At 43.0% G+C, this 17,229-nt stretch overlaps 1 protein-coding gene and 1 long non-coding RNA gene across 2 annotated transcripts in view; one reads left to right on the top strand and one right to left on the bottom strand.

Annotated features, from left to right (window-relative positions):
* Positions 1 to 8,853, top strand: part of LOC141270139 (uncharacterized) — a 174,501-nt gene extending 165,648 nt beyond the window's left edge. The window contains exons 2-3 of the long non-coding RNA XR_012321575.1: positions 8,350 to 8,490; positions 8,585 to 8,853. This is a non-coding gene — a long non-coding RNA (uncharacterized lncRNA). The remainder of the gene's footprint in view (positions 1 to 8,349; positions 8,491 to 8,584) is intronic.
* SLC14A1 (solute carrier family 14 member 1 (Kidd blood group)) overlaps positions 1 to 17,229 on the bottom strand; it is a 705,795-nt gene that overhangs the window by 599,611 nt on the left and 88,955 nt on the right. The window lies entirely within an intron of this gene.

The following is a 17,229-nucleotide window of genomic DNA, read 5'->3' as shown; positions in this document are numbered from 1 at the left end:
GGACACCCCCTTTGTTTCATAAACTTCACCTTTGGTGATATGGACACCCGGTCACGGAAACGCCGTGACCTCTACAGACTAAAGTTTCTTGTGAATATGTTATTGTATTATTGTTATACCTTGTATTTATGTTTCTTTAAAAAATGTGTTTAGTCCCGGAGTACTAAAATTTACTAGGGGGGAATGTGACACCCCAGGGGTCTGGTTGCCACAGTAATAGAGATATTATGTCTGAGAGCAAGTGGGAGGTTTCTCTGGTCAGGAGCCCTAAACATGCAACACGGCCCACCCAGACCTGGGAGGGGAGGAATCTGCCCTTATAAACTGGGTCTGGGGCGGGATTAGAGAGTGAAGCTGCAGACAGAGTCAGAGTCTGGAGAGGGAAAGTGAGATCAGGAGCTCTGGAGGAGCAGTAGCTGAAGTCCAGGGGCTGGAGCTGAGCAGAGCTCGCCCTGGACGAAGACACTAAAACCGGACACAGGAGTCCGAGGCTGTGGGGACTGATATACACCCAGCAGCAGAAACCAGCCGGCAGGGGATTCCAGGTCCTCTGGCCATAGAAGCCCGGAGGCTCAGTCACAAAGAAGGGACCAGCGCCGCCATCCAGGAGCGGAGGCTAACAGAAGGCCCCAAGTCACCAGCCATACGGGTGAGCACCACACGGTATACTCAGGGACGTGGGCTACTTGTAACCGCTGACAGCAAGGTAGCCAGGAAGAGTGCAGATAAACGGGGAGGCCTACAACTCCACCTGGCCAGGGGAACTCCTGCTTGCTCGCAGACTGACCAGGCCCCTTATACTAGCCAGTACTCCCGGGAGGGTCTGCCTTGTACCATCAGTAAAGACCCTGAACTGCACCTCCGGTCTCTGTGATTCCTTGCCGCTCCTGCACCATTAGCACTGGGACCCTCAGACCATCACTCCCATCATCTTCCACATTAGCTGCCCTGAAGCAATACTTCTCCCGTGGGGAGTCATCCCATACTCGGCTGCGCGAACAACATCAGCCTCAGCGGTCTGCAGCGCAGCGGCGGTCCCCACTGACCGCAATCCACGGGTGGCGTAGTCGGACACTTATTCCAATACAAATAGACTGCCACTGGTTTGACCACCCTGGGCACGGACCGGGTCACCGCCACACGGAGACTACAACCCCCAGCATTCTACAACAGGCCCGGTTCCGGGTTCCCCTGCACAACACAGGCCTTATTTTTAATTACACCAAGATTAGAAGAGGTTGTGCTCTTACATTGATGCAATCGGTGAGAATCTAACGAGACATATAGGTTTATAAGATGTAGACACCCAAAAGATATAGAGACCAAGTAGATACAATGGTCTATAAGGTATAAAGGCCCACTTTATATAGAAGCCAATTAAATATAGAGACACTTCTCTTAGCCCATGAGTTCCACATCTTTTTGAAGAAACTAGGGAGTTTTTCTACAGAGCTGTTACCAGAAAATGAGGCAGGACACATGGCAGGTAAAATCCTTGTACTGAGGATGTCAGAGTTATGGAACTGTTCCCAAAGTAGAGACTTTACAAAAGGTAGAGCTTCAGAGGAGTTAGTAAAGAGCGCTGCAACTAATAAATAACACATTGGTGGCAGATTAGTTACAGAATGCTCCATTGGTGTTGTGATTGGGACATTTGATAGATATAACATGCCTGTGATATACAGATGGATCCTTTGACTCTTGACTTCATATGCTGTATTCCAAGATGTGTTCTTCACAGAGACTTGAGTGCTGGTCATCTGTTTGTAGTGTCAATTAGACCAGTGTTTAGTCTGTTTAAAATGGTTAGGCCTATCTGAAATTAGTTGGAGGCCTGACTGGGCTTGGGAATCAGAAAACATTGTTGTTCTGGAAGTGGTAGCTGCTTGTTCATCATAAGAGAAGTAGGGGCTGGTGGTCAACATAGGCTTATTCATTGTGATAGAGTGGGCAGCTAAAAACCTGTGAAGTAGTGGTCAAGAACTACGTATATGGACTGCCTACTTTTCTGACTGTGCACTCCACCCAACAACCCAAGGGTGCTTCTAATTAGTGCTGGTTCCTACCTGCCCATTGGCCTATTATAGCCCAAGAGTGGCATGAGGATAGGGACCCATCCGAATGAGGTCATCAGAAGGAGGTCACCTGGTTGATGGACATACATGAATTGGCCAATTTATGCTCTAAGAACCTTCATTTTTTGTAAGTACATTTTATTTAGCAACAATGCAGTTTAGATCTCAAGGTTCCAGTGTTTCCATATATCTTGGCCCATACAGGGTGCTGCTGTATTCTATTTTTGTATGTTATGCAGTCATTGCAGTGTGCACCTGTTCATACTATATGGAGGTGCTGGCTAGGTTTTTTGTTTTTTTCAGTTTGTCATTGGAGGTTGACTGTCTCCTTTTCTGACTGTGCACTCCACCCATAAGCCCAATGGTGCATCTAATTAGTGCTAGTTCCTACCTGCCCATTTAAAATTGTAGGCTTGTAGTGCTGCTGCATTCTCTTTTTGAAAACCTGCGTATATGCAGAGTACTGGGTCATCTAGCATGCTTATGGAGACCCAGAGGCATTCTATTAGATGCCACCTTGCATGGTCCTGCAGGATATTACTGGCGAATACACATTGAGTTCACAAAGGAAACCATTTCCTCTATGGGATATTAAGCTGTGAGCCCAAGCTTTAAAGGCCCAGATGGTTGTAGGCTTCATTGAGTGGACTGGGTGAGCTGTCAGCCTTAAAGTCGGTTATGGAGATTTTCATTGGGCTGTGAGAGGCATTTGTCAAAATAGGTGGGGTGATGCTAACCCCAAACCTGGAAGACCCTACAAGAGGCTGTGTGAGACTACAGACTGAGAGGGACTGATTACTGATGTATCCGAGGAGATTGGCTTTCCTGATGCCTGTAGTGTGTCTTGGACAGTTCAAACCAGATAGCTAATTTAAGTATTTTCCAATGTTTTACAGCTCTTTCATGTTTCGTACTTAGACTTGAGGTGCCACTAGAGAGATAGTTTCCTATCTTCATGAGGAGCGATTATTTGCATACAATTTTACACATAATTATTGGAGAGCTGTTGCAGGGGAGACCACAGCTAAGAATATCACATGCAGCTACGTAGCAGGCACACAGTTGGCAAAAACAAAACTAAGGTCAATTAGCTTTATCGATAAATGTAATTTATTAGATTCTTTCTAATAATTGTATGGCTCCCTTTGGGTTGATATATCAGCGTGTAAACTGACTGTGCTACATTTTTTCTCCTACAAAGCTGACATGCAATTACTTATGAGGACCTGTAGTCTGACTCTGGAGCTCAAGAGAAAAGTTTCACAACAAAGAACTTAGATCCTGTAGTCAGAGTGACTCCTACACACTTTCTGCTGATGTCATAATTACAAGGCCACACAGGAAAGATAATGTATGTTAGGTAGTGACTATTATGAACATGAGTCAACAGTGTGATGCAGCAGCAAAAAAGGCAACTACAATTCTGGGATGTATTAACAGAAGCATACAGTCTAGATCACGTGAAGTCATTATCGGACTTTACTCCTCTTTGGTCAGACCTCATCTGGAATACTGCATCCAGTTTTGGGCACCACATTTCAAAAAAGACATCGACAAACTGGAGCAAGTTCAGAGAAGAGCGACCAGAATTGTGACCGGTCTGCAAACCATGTCCTATGAGGAACGGTTACAGGATTTGGGAATGTTTAGCTTGCAAGAAAGAAGACTGAGAGGAGACTTAATAGCTGTCTACAAATATCTCAAGGGCTGTCACATTGTAGAAGGATCATCTTTATTCTCATTTGCACAAGGAAAGACTAGAAGCAATGGGATGAAACTGAATGGGAGGAGACACAGATTAGATATTAGAAAAAACGTTTTGACAGTTAGGGTGATCAATGAGTGGAACAGGCTGCCACGAAAGGTGGTGAGTTCCCCTTCAATGGACGTCTTCAAACAGAGGCTGGACAGACATCTGTCTGAGATGATTTAGTGAATCCTGCTTTGAGCAGGGGGTTGGACCAGATGACCCAGGAGGTCCCCTCCAACTCTACCATTCTATGATTCTATGATACCATGATATAGATAATTACAGGAAATGTATTTGCCGTTACTGTAAACCTGACAGTTAATAGAGAAATATGGAAGAAGTAAAACAAGAAGACCTGCTACATATGAGACCACATAGGTAATGATATCACACTAATAATAAATTCCTTGTAATTGATGCGAATGCTCCAAATTCATTCATGCGCTAATGGTTAGCCCTAAAGGAACCTGTCACCTCTGAAAATGCTATATATCTGCAGATATACACTTAATCTGCAGGTAGATCGCTGCCCGGCTGCCTTACTGAAAGTGCAGCTACCAGGAGAAAATAAACAATTTCCTCCCAGGAGCCATCAGCTTATAGTCATGAGGGCATGCATACGGTGGCTAAAGCACACTACCAAAAGCATTTCTCACTATATTTTGAGCAGCGGTTGTGAGCACACCCCTGCACTTTGATTGACAGCTTGCTCTGTACTGATGCCTTGAAGAGCCGGCTCTTAGTCAAAGTGCTGTGGATTGCTTTCAGTCATTACTCACAATCTAGTGAGCTGAGCAGTGAGTGGTGACTGTAGCCTCGATGCACAATCCTGTGACTGAATGCCAGCTGCTCCCTTGAGGAAATAAGTTCATTTTCTCCCGGTAACTGCACTTACAATGCTGCCCGGCCACTGGCTACAGGAAAAAAATGAGCCTAGTTCCTCCCTGGAGCCATTGACTTTCAGTTATGGTGGTGTGCATAGAGGCTATAGTCACTGCTCACAACTCTGCTCACTATATTGTGAATGGCAGTTGAAAGCATGCCCTGGTACTTTGAATGACAGCCTGCTTTGCAGTGCATCTGTACAGAGTGAGCTATCAAAGTGCCTGGCTACGTTTACATCCAATGCTAGTGAACTATGCCATCAGCAGTGACTGTAATCTCTCTGTGCATGCCCCCGTGACTGAAAGCCAGCGGCTGCCGGGACGAACGATGTTCATTTTCTCCCAGTATGTGTACTTTCAGTAAGGCAGTTGGGCAGCATTATAATGGTATTTTCCTGCAGATCATATCTATATCTGCAGACAAATATAATTTTCCTAGGTGACAGGTTCCTTTTAATGTGCAGTGTGTGAATTATTTTACTAGTCACTATACGCCTGACACTAAAAGAAGAGCTGCTGCAAGAGCGAATACAAAAATATTCATTGTAAATACTTCAAGTTAAATCATTCAACTGGTAGTTAACTTTAATTGCTTTTAGACAAGGTGCAGACGACAGTGTATTCTCTCATACGAGAGAATCGCATCGAAAGAATACACAATTATGCAAATCACACTCTGATGAAACTCTGGTCCTAGAGTGATCATAGTGTGATCTGGTTCTCTCAGATGAGGAGAAAATGGACAAAAAAATGTCTCAGACAGGCTCGGTCCATGTAAAAAATGTTGCACGGCCCCATAAAATAACATTGGTCCCAGTGCAATATGATGTTTTGACAGGTGGCACTCAAACAAAAAATATGGCCATGTGCACGAGCCCTAATCATGATTATCTGATAAAATTTTATGCTCAAATGATTATGAAACAACATGGGTTTCATATAACTTATGTAGCTAAACCAGGTGGGACTGGGTTATATTCTAGCACTGCAGTTCATGATTAGATGCACCTGACTAGCTTTGACTAAGAACCAGGGCCTGTGGTCACTAGATGAGTCAGTCTGCTGCTGCTGAGAGACCAGCCAGAATGTGAGCTCATGTAGGGAGAGAGACATGCCAGGGCTTCTTTCTGAATAGAGTCAGCTAGAAAAGCTGAGCAGTCTGTGTGTTGGAGCCGCAGAAGACCGTGTAGATGCTGCTGAACTGTGCCCAGAGTTGAAAACTTCTTAAAGTTTAAAGCTGGAAGTTTCTGTAGCTCAGGCTGAAGGGGATACTGAGATACTGGGATCCAGCCTCTTCTGTGTATGACGTTTGCTCGGAGAGAAAGGACTGTAATCTGTTCACGCGAGCCCGCACTGACATATATATGCCCTGCTAATTGAACTGTTTATTTGCTGTTGTACTATACCTTTGTGCCCACAAGAGGGTATTTTGGTTTTGAATCCCTTGGAGTTTTATGAAAGCAATAAAACTGCATCTGTTTGGACCAAACCGCATTGCCTGTGTGAACGCTACTTTATGCCTACCTGAGAGAGTGAAACCCCACAATGGGAAAAGTAAACTAGTCTTCTACAGCAGAACACAAACTAGTTTCCAATAGAGTTCTCAAAATAATGAGCTATACAAAAAGAGCTATAGGGAAGTCACAGATCATGTCTCCCATGCACTTTTCCCTTTTATAAAGATACAAAAAGTTACAAATGGAATTATTTTTTAACAATGCTAGAAAAAACATGAATGTTTGTGATTTGCTTACTTTAATTGTGTCCAAGGTTTTTCCATAGACAGTATGCGATTACTATACACCAGCAAGAAAAATTAATTAATAACTTCCTCGACTTCTTGGGATACAATTTCTTGGCAGCATTTTTTTATCAAGACTTACAAAATGCTAAATAGAACATGACTATTGTCTAGGTCAGTGGAGGTCTACAAGTTCGGAGCCAACTTATATAGTTCAGTTTACACAGCTTCAGCTTGTTCCATGTAACACAACTTACAGTACTGCTGCATTGATGAAGGCTGAAAACCTATCCCTGAAAATCCAGCCTAATGAAACATTAAAGAAAAACAAGATACAAACCAAGGAATCATCAATATACTTGTTGTAAAACCATGGTACATGGCACGGAAAAACCAAGCCCCATTACCCTGATTGTCAATGCACCAGGACAATGAAGTAGAGCTGAGGCGAAGCGCCAGAATTGGAGCATATCATGTGATGTGCCCCTTCCAGGGCGGCTGTGGCCTGGTGTTTTTAGGCTAGGAAGGGCACAATAATCAGGGACTTTCCCAGCCTGATAATAAAAACTCACAGCTGTCTGCTTTACATTTGCTGATTATCAAAAATATTATTATTATTTTTTTCATTTATTTATTATGTTAATCCATGTACAGCAACCTACACACGCAAGGCAAAAATTATATATCTCACGGATATCTATCCATTATCCATCTAAAAAAAAATAAAAAATGAAAAAAGAGGCAGCACTCCAAAATAATCAAAAAGAAAAAAGGACCTTTAATAGCCCATGCGGCGTAGCGGCGTTTCGGTTACAAAGAACCTTTCTCAAGACTGGCTTGAGAAAGGTTCTTTGTAATCGAAATGTCATCACGCCACATGGGCTATTAAAGGTCCTTTTTTCTTTTTGATTATTTTGGATTCCTGCCTCTTTTTTCATTTTTTATCTATTTTGTGACTAGATTTTCAATTGAGTGGCCATGCACCCTATTTTTTCTATAGGGTATTGGTGCTGTTTCACTTTTTCTATCTATCTATCTATCTATCTATCTATCATTCATTTACTTTATATCTATCTCTATGTTTGCACATCTTTAACACCTAAAAATCTGTAATTTCTATTCTGCATTCTATTCTCATATGTGTCACACGGACAGCACACGGATGTCACATAAATGGTACACACGTACCCATGGGCGGCATATGGATGAATTTTGGATGGTACACATGTACACACGGACATGGACGGCCAACAGAAGACCACACGGATAGTAAAAACGGACCGTCTCATGCATACATTTTTTTTAAGCGTGTGAAGGAGGCCTGACAGAAACACAATCCAGAGAAATTTCCATTAAGCAAGTGTTTAACTTTTTGGCTTTTATAAAGTCGAAATTATTTAAAATAACAATTTTCAAGTACAATAATTTTTACTTTTCTGATATTTATTTTGTCAAATATTTTTTTTATTTTAATAGAATGGAAAAAGCTGCTGTACTATTTTGTGTGGTCATTGACTCCATGTAGCAACACCTACTTTAAGAAAACAGAGCTGAGATTTTCTTTCTGCTTAGTTATTTAACAAAATGACAAAAGTAATTTAAACTGATTTCTGGTTTATGCTTCCACCTAGATAATGTAAGTCATCGTTTGTCTCCAATCCAGCTGCATATAGTTTACTTCTTCATCCATAAAATATTTTTGTTATGATGGGGGACACATGGGAAAAACACCAAAAACATGTTGCTTTTGATGTCCCCATTTAATGTTAGAATTCTGCCAAGTTTTAATATACTCCGAGATGTTTGCCAGGTTTCTTTGACTTAAGCAATAAATTCTTTAAAACAGAGAAAGGCTTCTTTATAAGTGGATTTTAAGATTTTTATTTTTGTTTTCTTTAGGCAATTCTCACGCAGTCAAAGAAAATAAAAGGAAAAAAAGAAAAAAGAAATAAAACAATGAAAAAACAAATAAAAAATGAATTCAACTGCAAAGACAAGTTTAATGTGCAAAGGCATAGGGAAGGAGAACTTCGTATTGAGGTGAATATCAGGTAGAACATGGTAGAGCAAGACATTTTTAAATGATATATATATATATAGTTTTTCTTTAATTCTCTGCTTATTAATTTCACAGTAATTTTTTTTCTGGTCCAAAAGTTAGAACTAAATAATGGACAATACATCAAGACTGAACTGGCATGGCAGAAACAATTGGGATAGTGAGAAATTGAATAAGTGAGTAATGTTTTTTATTATTGTTTTAAACTTTTCCTGCCTTTATCACTATTTTTAAAATCAATGACAAGCCCTGTTCACTTTTTTTACCTTTCCTTTTGGAAAAACATATCCTAAGATGAACGAAAAAAAGAAACTTGTCGGTGCAGTATGTGTTGATTTGTGGCCACCCAGCTGTTGTAATGTGATATAATATATTAAAGTTAAATTGAATTTGTATCGTGAGAAGTTTGAATCAATAAATGTGTTGCAGTTTGTATTTTTGTATTAATAATTATTGATTATATAATAATTTATATTTAAAAGAAAATTAAATGTTTTAACATTTATTTTTCCATTTATTATTTCTGCAGTTTCTGGGAGCTGCCTTTTTTTTTTGCTGGGGTATAAGTGTCTGAGCACAACACTTACACATCACAAATACTGTGGTTGATGACTTATCCTATTGTGGCTGTATCAGCTGTGAACAGGGCACACCTACTGGGCTGCCCAATTCACAACTGTGGGGGAAGCCAAGTAGTCTGCTCCTGACAGTTTGCTTCTGACAGTCGGCTCTGCTGAGCTACATGTCTCACACTGATTACGCCTCCTTTCATTTAAAATAAGTTCTAAAAGGCAGACTTTCCAGAAGATCTATTGACAACCCATAGATCTTAACAGCTCATTTGCATATTTAAAAAAAACATGGATTTCTTTGGAATAAGACATCAGATCGTATATATCAAGGTATCATTTTATTCAGCTTCCTAAGACCTACAAGTCCATATACATGGATTTATTAGGGTTGATCCTACTGACAGATTCCCTTCAATAATGCAGATCCTTTTTCCATGTGGATCCTGGCGATTTCATTACATAGACCAAGCCCAATGAGAAATCTTTGGAACTCCCAAAACAATGCAGGAATGTTGATTAAAGATTAGCAAATCGATTCATAACAAATCAAGATCATTATGAACCACTGAAAATTCTTGGGGAACCTGAAATTTTGGGATTTAATTTGCAGGAATTCAGTAAAACGGCAGCCAGACAATCACAATTTTACTAGATCCTTTCGAGGCACGGAAGGGATTAAAATATGAAAATTGCATAGGTATAACGTGCTTTGTCTGCCATATGACAGCATTGTCCTCAGTGCTGACTGCAGAAGAAATTAAGAGACTTGTGTGTAGAACAGGGGGGTCTGAGTGATGGTGAAAGCAGGACAGGTGAAAGCAGGACAGGTGATTATAGTGTTTTTTAATCACTTACCCTGCCTCTGTTTATGTTGCTTAAGGGTTTCGAGCAACCTCAGAGCATAATAACAGCAATCTGGGCACTTTAGTTCAGACTAAATTTTATTTGAATTGAATTGAATCTTTCATAAATAGGTTTTGGGAAGTCTGCATAATTTTGAATGTTAATCCCATCTGATGGCTACTTTAGGTTAAGAAATTTTTTTTTTTAAGACAGAGCGACTATTTCCCTCTGGTGTTTTTTGCCTTCCTCTCTGGCCTTCTCCCAATAGGAGGAAACAATGTAACACACATGGAAGATTTCTTCCATTTTCACATGCCAATATGTACAAGGAATGGATTCAGGGCCAGACTGTCCATTTGGCAAATCTGGCAAATGCTCAATGGACTGGTCCAGCCTTCAAAATTATTAACAGTGTCAGTGTCTAGGGATGCTGATACTGTCGACAACTGGAACAAGCAGAGAGTTATAGACTCCCTGCTCCACCAGTTACTCTGGAAGATTACAGACTACTTCTGGCCTTTGGCATGTTGGAGGGCAGCACCACACAGAAGACGTCAGGCAATGCGATGCTGTGATGTCATGGTGCCGCCAGATGTCCCGTGCATCAGCGCACAGACAAGGTAGAAGAGGAGATGGAGGCTTTTGAGGGGGTGGTTGAAGATTCCCACTCCACTCCCATCTAAAGCTGATTTTACTAGATATGATTACCTGTATAAACATAAGAGATGTTATTTGGGTTTTGGCCATTAGAAGGCAGCGGTTTGTGCAATCATACTATTGTCACCTGTGTGTCAGTTGGCACACAGGAAAATAACCGGTTTAAGCCTCCTTAAGCCACAGTTGAGAACTGAAAGATTTCTGAGAGTTGAAGGCAGCCATCTTTGAGCGCAGTTGTAAGAGACAGTTAATAGAGACAGAAGTGAGAGGGTTCCTGTCAGAGACAGACTGTTCCTGTAATTCCTGTCAGAGAAGAAAAAACACATTGAGGGGACGACTACGGTTGGATGCAGAGTTGAATTCCTCCCAAAAGCATCGGCTGTGACGTGAATGGTCTTCTGCTAGCCTGTCAGGCTAAAACTGTGCTGTGACAAGCCCAGGATCCACTTTGGTCTCCCAGCTAAAGGGCCGTTCGAATGATCAGAAAGCCTTTTCAGTGATCAGTTAATGGCCAGTAAGTCCTGAGCTCAGGCCCCACCACAGGGATCCCGGTGGGCATATGCATGCAGTCTGTAGAGAGAGTTTGGCGCCAAACATAAATTCTCATTTAGAGACATTGTTTGCCAATAGGGCTGTGTGAATATTAGCTTGATACTCCCCTCAGTGGGTGAGCTTGTGTATAGAGAGCATAACTGAATTGTAATTTTAGAGAATTTTTAAGTTTGTGAATCTCTGCACTGCACCACTGTAGGGGCTGCCTCTTGCACTCATCTAATTACACCCTTGCTCTGGGAGACTTCCTGTTACCGCATTAGGCATAACCACAGGTCAGGCAAATTATAATGTATCTGATAGAACATACTGGGCCTATCGGTTGTGCAGTGCAGGGGTCCTAGCTGATCTCTGCTAGGTGTATGTGATATTTATCTTTGTTTCTTTCTTACATTTCCGGGGTAACACTGTTTTTGTTAGTAAAAATTAGTTTCTTAACAAATTGCCTGGTCGTGTTCTTTGTGCTCAGCACGCTATATTCTGAGAGCGACCACCCTGGTACACGGTCTACAGGCTGATGTGAATGGACAGTAAATGATTGGGCGGGTATAATTTTATTATTATTATGGGGTTGGGGCCGGGAGTTGGGGAGAAGCCGTGAGGCATTATGCAAAGTCTAGGGGGCTGTGGGGTTCATAATATTTTGTATAGGGGGCTATAGCCATTATATTGTGTAAAAGAGATCTGTGGTGGCATCATACAGTATATGGGGGCTACGGGGACAATCATACTATGTGTAGGTGGGCTATGGTTGATCATACTATGTATATGGAGGCAATGGGACATCATACTGTGCATAGGTGTGCTGTGTGGTCATCCTTAGTGTTGAGCCACCCCCGTAGTATTCGATTTCGGATTGGGTTCATCGAACAACCGTATGTTCGCCGAACTGTTCGTCGAACTGTTCGTCGAACATCATCGAACACCGTTAAAACCAATGGCAGGCAAACAAAAACACATAGAAACACATAGAAAACACATAGAAAACACTTCAAAGGTGTCCAAAAGCTGACAAACTGCTCAGAAGACACAACTAACACATGGAAAAGTGACAAGTACATATAGTCATGCGAAAAGAAAAGAGGTGGAGGAGTGAAAGGAGGGGGAGACACAGATATAGGCATGTCATGCCCTTCTGAAACCAAAAAAGTGCGAAGCCGACACGGCCAGTCCGTTCCTGCCCGTGCGACCTCCGTGTCGTCAGGTTTGTGCCAGAGCCGCGGTGGACCCTGATGGCCTGCCCCCCTCTCCCAATACTGGTGCCTGTCCGCTGGTGGGTCGAGCGAGCCCCCCTGCGGTGGAGGCAGGTCTAATCTTTTTAATTTAAATTGTCTCTCTAATTTGAATGAGTACACTTTAAATCCTTTTACAAGGATCTATTGAAGGGCAAGTCTGATGCCAGCAGCCGCGGTAATTCGTCCACTAAAGCTGCTGCAGTTAAAAAGCTTTTATAAGGATCGAGCTTGGCGATCCATCGCAAGGCGTCCTACCGCCAGTCCCAGCCCCTGTGCCTTGGGGTGCCTCCCCGATGCTCTTCACTGAGTGTCCCGGGGGCCCGAACCATTTCCTTTGAAAAAATTAAGTGTCCAAACTACAGGTGGTGTAGCTTGCTTAACAGCTGGGATAATCCGCTGACTAGCAGACACTGCTACTAGGCACAAAGTATTTCCTGGGCTAGATGCAGTTAAAAATTTGTAATTAGATACTCTCGTTGGATGCTGAAAAAGCATTCCATAGAGTCTCCTGGCACGCCATATATTATTCTCTTAAAAAGCTTGGGGTAGGGGTCTAGGGGACCCTTTTATAGGCAAAATCATGGCCCTGTATAGCAATACGTCACCTAGGCTGAAGATAAATGGAACATTTTCATCACCTTTCATAATCACCAATGGGACAAGACAGGGATGTCCTCTGTCCCATCTCTTATACATCCTAGTGACGGAGCACCTGCTCTCATCAATTCGCCATAACCCCAATATTAGGTGGATTGAGGTGGGAGGCACCGAGTACAAGTGCTCTGCATTTGCTGATGATGTCCTAGTATATATCACTCAATCACATATATCCATCCATGCTGTTATGGCTGAAATAGATCACTTTGTTACATGGTCAAATTTTAAAATCAATGCAGCGAAGTCTGAGGCCCTCGATGTCTCCCTCCCCAAATCCATACAGGATTCCATCCAGTCCAACTTTCCCTTTGCCTGGCCCTCACAGGGTATCAAATACTTAGGAATTCCTATTCATAGAGACCTCTCCCGTCTATGTTATCTTAATTTTGGGCCCTCTATTGAACAACTCCATACAGAGTTAGAACTGTAAGATTCACTACGTGAACCACTGGTGTTTTGTGGAAAAGCACATGTACACTGTGTTCCAAATTATTATGCAAAAAGTGTTTAGGAGTGATAAGGGAAGAATTTGTTTGTTTGTCAGTTAAACTCATTGATGGTGATGTGTGTCAGGGCTCTTTATATCACTGTAAGCAATTGCAGACACCTGTGCTAATTAGTTTGGCAGGTGTGTCCAATGAAAGGCAAGACTACTTAAGAAGGCTGTCCCACATTATTAAGCAGCCTACATTTTCTGCCAAAATGGGAAAGAAAAATGATGTGTCGGCTGCTGAGAAGCAACAAATTGTGGAGTGTTTAGGTCAAGGCATGACTACAATCAACATTGCCAAGACACTTCATCCTGATCATCGCACAATCAAGAAGTATGTAGCTAATTCACAGTACACACGTGTGCGTGCTGATAAGGGAAAATTGAGGACTCTTTCTTCCAGGCAATTACGTCAGGTTAAAAGAGCAGCGGCAAAAAAGCCTTGTCATAGCAGCAGACAAGTTTTTGAAGCTGCTGGTGCCTCCAACGTCCCCCGAACAACAAGATGCAGAGTCCTTCAGAGGTTTGCAGCTGTGCGTAAGCCATCCTGTCGACCTCCTCTATCCACTGTACACAAGCAGAAATGGCTCCAGTGGGCCAAACAATACATGAAGACTGACTTCAAAACTGTTCTGTTCACCGAAGAGTGCCGTGCAACGCTCGATGGTCCAGATGGATGGAGTGGAGGATGGCTGGTTGATGGACACCCCACACAAACACGGCTACAGCGCCAACAAGGAGGAGGTGGAGTAATGTTTTGGGCTGGAATCATGGGGAGAGAGATTGTCGGCCCCTTTAGGATCCCTGAAGGGGTAAAGATGAACTCCATAATGTATGTGGAGTTTCTCAAACAGCACTTCCTGCCATGGTTCAAAAAGAAGAACCGTGTATTCCGCAGCAAGATCATTTTCATTCATGATAATGCACCGTCTCATGCTGCACATAACACATCTGCATCTCTGGCTGATATGGGCATAAAAGGGGACAAACTTATGGTGTGACCCCCATGCTCCCCTGACCTCAACCCCATTCAGAACCTCTGGAGCATCATCAAAAGGAGTGTCTATGATGGCGGGAGGCAGTTCACATCTAAGCAACAGCTCTGGGAGGGTATTCTGTCCTCATGCAAAACAATTGAAGCAGAAACCATCCAAAACCAGACAAATTCAATGGACGAGAGAGTTCAGAAGCTCCTTTCGAACAAGGGGTCGTATGTGCAAATGTATCATCAAATAGAATAAAGTTTTGAGTTGAAAACTGTTTGATTTTGTAGCGTCGGCGTCCCTGCCTCCTGCTAGGCAGGGACGCTGTTCCCCTCACCTCTCCGCTCCGTGCCCGGCGTCCTCCTCCCGCTCTGCTGGCAGCGCGCGCTGCTTCCCGGCCACTGTGCTTAGGGCGCGCGCGCCCGCACTCCCCCTCTCTTAAAGGGGCTGCGTGCGCCATCCTAAGGAGTCCCCGGCCAATGGCCGGAGGACCTCACCATATATAAGGCACCTCCTCCAAAATGGAGGTGCCCGAGCAATGTTGTAGCATAGTTCTTCACTCTGCTTCAGCCCTCAGGTCCCGTTACCAGTTACCTGCCAGTTTCCTGCCTGTTTCCTGTCTGATACCTGCCTGACTCGTGTCTATCTGCTGTTATTCCTGCAGTCCGACAGTCTGCCTACCAGCCCTGCCAGTCTGTCTATGGATCCGTCTGCCCGCTCACCTGGGAGCGCTCACCTGCTACCTGCCTGCTAGCCTACCTGGAGGCTCTGCCGTCACGTGCTGTGACCACCTGCCTGTCCAGAGAATCTTACCCGCTCACCTGGGAGCGCTCACCTGCTACCTGCCCGCTAGCCTACCTCGAGGCTCTGCCGTCACGTGCTGTGACCACCTGCCCGTCCAGAGACTCTTGCCCGCGCACCTGGGAGCGTCCACCTGTTACTAGAGATGAGCGTTGTTCTACTCGAACTGTTCGCCAATCTCAAATTCGAGCTGTTTTGGGCGGTGTTCGAGCCGTTCGGCGAACACGAACAATTTGAGAAAAATTCGGCTGTTCGAGGTTATGTTCGATAACTGTTCGTGCACCAAAATCATAACTGGATTTTTTCTCAGTAATGATGAAAATTAATGTTAATACGCAGTTTGAGTGTACAGCGGGGTGGGGGGAGGGGCAGGGGATGGATCTCTGCAGGAACAATGAAGATCTCCATTTTTTTTTCTCTTTCCCGCATTTACAGTGGGGAGGTGCAATCTGTCAGCCTATCAGCAGCGCACACACGGAGCGAAGTGCTTTTTTTCACACAAGCAAGGGCATGTGTCATTGGCAGTGTATGTCACATGTCCTTGCCCTATAAGACCAAGCCATTTTCCCCGTCGCCACCATTTTCTCACTGCTGCAGCTGCGTGTTAGACGGCACCGCTGTTGCTGTGTGCGCTATACCTTGTTAATTTCAAGCCAATTTTCGCACAAATATACAGATAGCTTGGGAGTAGGGAATAGTTGTGATTGCAGTCCTTTTAAGGACTAGGTTACAGCATTTCCTACGACTTTTATCAGGCAGGTCTGTGCTCTTAAATAGATAGGTTGTGGGAGTAAAGACTAATTGTAATTGGAGTCCTTTTCAGGACTAGGTTACATCAGTTCCTATCAGTTTTTGCCAGGCAGGTCTGTGCCAGTGCTGTGCAAGTTTTTTTCACAGCATTTGGCTGAATCTAGCAAAGCTAATCCTTTTTGGCCTATTGCAGAGTGTGTTAGTCAGTGGAGTAGCCTATCTGTGTTGCAAGATATACCACCTGTGTATAGAATACCAATTTTTTTACTGCACCTAGTGAAGTAAAATCTTTTGGGCATAGCATCATTCTATTAGTCCATCTATACTGACCTCCATCAGGTTGCAAACTGAATCTAATTTTTTTCTGCATCTAGCTCTGAAAAAATATTTGGCCTTCTAGCAGTGTGTGGGACTTGTTCTATTAGTCCACCTATACTGACCTCCATCAGGTTGCAAACTGAATTTATTTTTTTCTGCATCTACCTCTGAAAAAATATTGGGCTTCTAGCTGTGTGTGGGACTTGTTGTATTAGTCCATCTATACTGACCTCCATCAGGTTGCAAACTGAATACATTTTTTTCTGCATCTACCTCTGAAAAAATATTGGGCTTCTAGCTGTGTGTGGGTCTTGTTCTATTAATCCATCTATACAGACCTCCATCAGGTTGCAAACTGAATATAATTTTTTTCTGCATCTAGCTCTGAAAAAATATTTGGCCTTCTAGTAGTGTGTGGGACTTTCTCTGTTAGTCCATCTATACTGACCTCCATCAGGTTGCAAACTGAATATATTTTTTTCTGCATCTACCTCTGAAAAAATATTGGGCTTCTAGCTGTGTGTGGGTCTTGTTCTATTAATCCATCTATACTGACCTCCATCAGGTTGCAAACTGAATATAATTTTTTTCTGCATCTAGCTCTGAAAAAATATTTGGCCTTCTAGTAGTGTGTCGGACTTTCTCTATTAGTCCATCTATACTGACGTCCATCAAGTTGCAAATTAAAAATAAATTTTATCTGCATCTACAGTACCTCTGAAAAAATATTTGGGCTTCTAGCTGTGTGTGGGACTTGTTGTATTAGTCCATCTATACTGACCTCCATCAGGTTGCAAACTGAATATAATTTTTTTCTGCATCTAGCTCTGAAAAAATATTTGGCCTTCTAGTAGTGTGTGGG

This window comes from Phyllobates terribilis, unplaced genomic scaffold (assembly GCF_046119375.1).
Source record: "Phyllobates terribilis strain yellow unplaced genomic scaffold, ASM4611937v1 Scaffold_1__5_contigs__length_1240528914, whole genome shotgun sequence".
NCBI classification, from domain to species: domain Eukaryota; kingdom Metazoa; phylum Chordata; class Amphibia; order Anura; family Dendrobatidae; genus Phyllobates; species Phyllobates terribilis.
The sequence above is the reverse complement of the archived record's forward strand: the minus strand, read 5'-3'. Positions and strand labels throughout refer to the sequence as shown.